Source organism: Asparagus officinalis, chromosome 8 (assembly GCF_001876935.1).
Source record: "Asparagus officinalis chromosome 8, Aspof.V1, whole genome shotgun sequence".
In the NCBI taxonomy this organism is placed as follows: Eukaryota; Viridiplantae; Streptophyta; class Magnoliopsida; order Asparagales; family Asparagaceae; genus Asparagus; species Asparagus officinalis.
The window spans coordinates 119167374-119172269 of NC_033801.1; positions in this window are offsets into that span (position 1 = coordinate 119167374).

The window sequence follows — 4896 nt, forward strand, 5'->3', positions numbered from 1 at the left end:
TCTTACCTTCTGAATGTAAGCCAGCTTTGCTTGCTTTGAGCACGCAGGTGAACTCAAATAGGCGAGATTTGAGTTCTCTTGTGTGAAGGCAATTTTTATTGCCTACAATGACAAGTTGTGCTCCCCCTCTAAGCTTGCTACTAATATAGCCTTTTTTGTTATCATGGACTAGAGGTTCTCATCATAAGAAGGTTACAAGCTGAAAAAAATTCTTCAAAATAAGAGGGTTGAAGAGCTTTTGAGTCACAGTAAAGACAATGACTAATTTCTTCTGAACACTTGATCTTTTGGTGTATATTTTGATACTATCTTTTTTGGTACAATGGGTGTCTTTTTTGTTTGAGCTAGAGTTGTCAGCTCTTTGACCTGTGCTTATTTTTTCCATGTTTTCTCTACACTTTTGTTTGGATTCTCGAATTTAGTTTGCTAGAAGAAGTGACATGGTCCTCTCCCTCTTTCCATTCTATTTGTCCAGCATCCTACTTTTGGTTTAGTCATGTATATAACTATTTCTATATATACTACTTTTGAATAGGGCATCTTGCCCTATTTTTACTTAAATTTTTTTATTCAAATTACAACTTACCATCTTAGTTTTTTTACAGAAACCACCTGTGTATACATTTTCTAACATGTTCTCAACATCACACAATTTTTACTATTCCGCTTAAAAAAATATCCGAAATGCATATTTCACCTTCGGCCTCTCCTCTCCTACAACTTCTTCCTCCTCCTTCACCTTCTTCCCTCAACCCCCACCACAACTACCATGGCCATACTCCCCCTTCCCTCGCCCCTTCCCTTTTCAATACTCTCTAACCCCCAGCCCAAATATTGTCGCACTGCCTTTCCTTTTCAATCCTCTCTAAACTCCCACGCCAAACACTGCCGCCGCCCATGACCACCGCCTCCCCTCAAAACCTGACCCTAACCCTAACCATAGTTGCCACTCAGGGAAGAATGGGAGAGGGGGAGCTTAGAAAGGAAGAGCAAGGAGGAGAGGGAGGGAAAGGGGAGTTGGAGGAGGAGGGAGCAGGAGGAGGGGCAGAGGAGGAGGATGAGAAAGCTAGGGCTAAACTTAGGGTTTGGGAAGAGAGGAGATGAAAGAGGAGAAGAAGGTGTGGCTGAAATAGGCATTTCAGGTTTTTTTGAGCAAACTTCGTTAGAATATAGACTAAATAGCACTTAAATACATTATAGTTTCAGTCTTTTAGCACTTATATACCCTCAGTTGTACTTTTTAGCATTTACATGCCTTTAGTTGGTCAAGATTGGCACTTGAATACATTATATTTTACAAACGTGAAAATTTTCATCCGAAAGTTCTCATTTAAGATTCATATGTTAATTTTGGAGCCTTCTAACCATTAATATTTATTAAATTACTATTAAACCTACCCAAATTCTAATTTAAATGTATCATAATTCTATTTTAAAAATAAAATTTTAAAAGATTTAACAATGAATTCAACAAACTTAATAGAGAAAAAACTATAAGATTAGCATATAAATATCATATGGGAACTTTTGAATAAAAATTATCATGTTTACAAAATACATGGTATTTATATGCCAATTTTGATTAACTCAGGGTATATGAATGCTACGAAATACAACTGAAGGTATATAAATGCTAAGAGTGTGAAACTATAAGGTATTTAAGTGCCATTTAGCCTAGAATATTTGTCACTGAGATCAGGTTGGCAAATGTAGGCGATTTCTATTAAAAAAACACTGTGGTGGTAAATTACAATTTGGACAAAAGTTAAGATGATTTCTATGTAAAAACCCTTCATTTTCTTTTGCAAATGTTTCTATACGCATATATTTATTTGTTAATCATAAATTAACCAAATGACTGGATATTAAAAAAAGCTTTCTGAAAATCCAAAACATTGATTTTTCTTTTTGCAAATGTTTCTATATGCATATTTTTTCGTTAATCATAAATTAACCAAATGACTGGATATTAAATACAGCTTTCTGGAAATGCAATGTGCCCTCCAATAGTTTAAAATGTTTTGCACCCAACAGGTGATATAAGTATACCAGGTACTATAATTTTATAAAATAGTTTTATTTATTTTAAGGTCAATAGATACTTTTCGCCGCTGATTACAATTATGCTGGCAAATATAACTTTTAAAGATTGTATTTAATCATTCTGAATATATTTTGGCAATATTCTAACAATTTGCTTATATTTAATGATATATCTAACTGCCTTTATAAATACAAATATTTACCTTTGAAATAATTTTAATTCTATACATTATTAATATTTAGTCGTTTTTCTTCACGGATGATTTCCCCTCTTGTCAGTAATAAATTAAAATATTGATACTAACTAAACCTCCAAACTTTATAATTAATTTGACTATTTTTGCTTAGGGCCCGTTTGGATAATGGAAGTATTGGAAGTAAAAAATAGGTTATAAAAGTAACTTTCAAAACTATGAAGTTGGAAGTAGTGCAAATAGAATTTTTTTTGTTTGTTTCATATATTTTTAGAAGTAATGGAAGTAGAACTTCTTCCTCTTCATTTACTTTTTTTGTTTGGATAGCATTTGAAAATATTACTATGAAGTAATTTTATCAATGAAAAGTTGTTAGAAGTAACTAATAAAGGAAATATTAATAAAAAATTTATTTATTTCCTAATTAATATGCATTTCAACTACTTCCGAGCTACTTCTAAGTATTAAGGATTGGAAAAATATTTTGAAAGTAAGGATGACACGTAGGCGCCATATAAGCGTTTAAGGAAGTATTGGAAGTAAGTTTTTTAAAGAACCAAACACATTTTTTTGCTTGGAAGTAACAGAAGTAGCATCTACTTCTTTTACTTCAGCTACTTCATAATTACTTCGGTGCAAACAAACAGGCCCTTAATGTATCCATCTTTTATATTAGAGTTTTTTCCGGTACTAGTCTCTTAAATCATAGGTATTTTGATATTAGTCCCTTAAACATTCATATTTTGATATTAGTCCCTCTAGTTAGATGATATTAAAATAGACGGGGAAATATTCCATTTTCTTTAACTTTTTTTTCTTTCATGAGTGGATGGTTATACCACTCTCCCCCTCCCCTCTGACATCCTTTCCCTCTTCTTTGCCCTTGACCACCATTGTCACCTCCTCTTTGTCCTCTCCCTCCTCCATTGGGCCCACTCCAGTTGGTGGTAATGACGAGTTAGGTGGTGTTGGTGATAGTACCATTGGAGGTCGTGATGGTGTTGGTGGTGATGGTGGAGGAGGCAAGAATACTTCGAAGGAAGTAATGGAGAGGTGGAGGAGATTGTAGTGGAGGAGTTGGAGATATAGGCGAGAACACTGGCAGTGGTGGAGATGGAGGTGATGAAGATGGATGTGAATGATAGAGAGGGACGAATTGGTAATAAGGTAATTTTTTTTGAGGAAAAACAAGGGGTATACCCTGTCATTAATATAAAGCAAAAAGTACATATACAAAAGATACAAAAAGTACATATACAATAAGGTAATTACCTATCCATAGTCTATATCCAACCATAATTTTTAGTTTTTATTATTTAAGTTGTCAGAAGGACTAATATTAACATATTAAGATGACTTGAGGGACTAATATCAAAATATGAAGATTTGGGAGGCTACTATGAAATACCTATGATTTAAAGGACTAGTATCTGAAAAAAAACCCTTTATATTACTTACACATACGTCTATCTTTTAGTAAATTAAACTATCTCTTAAAGGATCCTATCACTATACAAATACTCTAAAGTTATGGTGAGGATTGAAGATTAAGTTTTATATTCTAACAATGCCCCCGCATGTTGCAGGCTCTTCATGGACAAAAACCCGGACTCACACAATGGTATCAATTTTTAAAAAATTCATTTAGAAATTTGTGGCCAATAAATTATGAACCTTGGTCTGCCCTGATACCATCTTAAATGACCTTGTCGCTACACGAAACCTTTATAGTGAGTGTTAAGGGTTGTAGTTTTATATTCCAAGACTATCTTTTTCTTAATTTAGAGTTGAGCTAGACCACTATTAGCAGTACCCAACATGTAGCATGTGTTGTCAAACAAAATTTAAATATTCAACACTATTAGCACTATTAGCTAGCCACTATCAACAAAATTTAAATATTCAAATTATGAAATCAAAGATTCAAATAGTTGGATCTACTACAAATCAACTATCTACAAATAAATTTTCAAAAAATGTCAACATATTTTTGCTCATGTATCATGTGTTGTCAAACACAGCGTTTCACATTTTTTGTAAAACTGCTTAACTTTTTTGCCCTTCGATACATAATTCAAAACACTAGGAAAAACTTTGAAATTTATTTTCTAGATAGTTCATGTGTATTACATCACATCCACTAGTTTTCTTCTGCAATTTTGAGTATCAAATTTACATTAGGATTGATAAAATTTACATGTTACATACTATTAATGTTGCTTAGCTCTACTCATTTTAGAAAGAGCTTTGCTACAGTGACTCAAAATATGAGACCAATAAGGAGGACAAGTGAGGTGTACCCCTCCTATTGGATAATGAGTTGACCATCTAATGAATTGGCCATCATTAATGATGGCCAACTCATTATCTAATAGGAGGGGGACAACTCACTTGTCCCCCATATTGGTCCCATATTTTGGGTCATTGAGGAATTTTTCTTTTAGAAAAACTTATGATGATGAGGTATATACACAAAACTAAAATTTTATTAATTTGTTTGTCTTTTTTATTTATCTAATTATGTTCTACTGAATAAGTCTACCCGGAAGAAGTAACTCAAATTCCAAATTTCCATCACAATTATGATTCTATATTTCTCAATCAGACGACGACCAAGAAAATACAAAAAATGTTGACATCAAGAATGTTGGAATTGGCA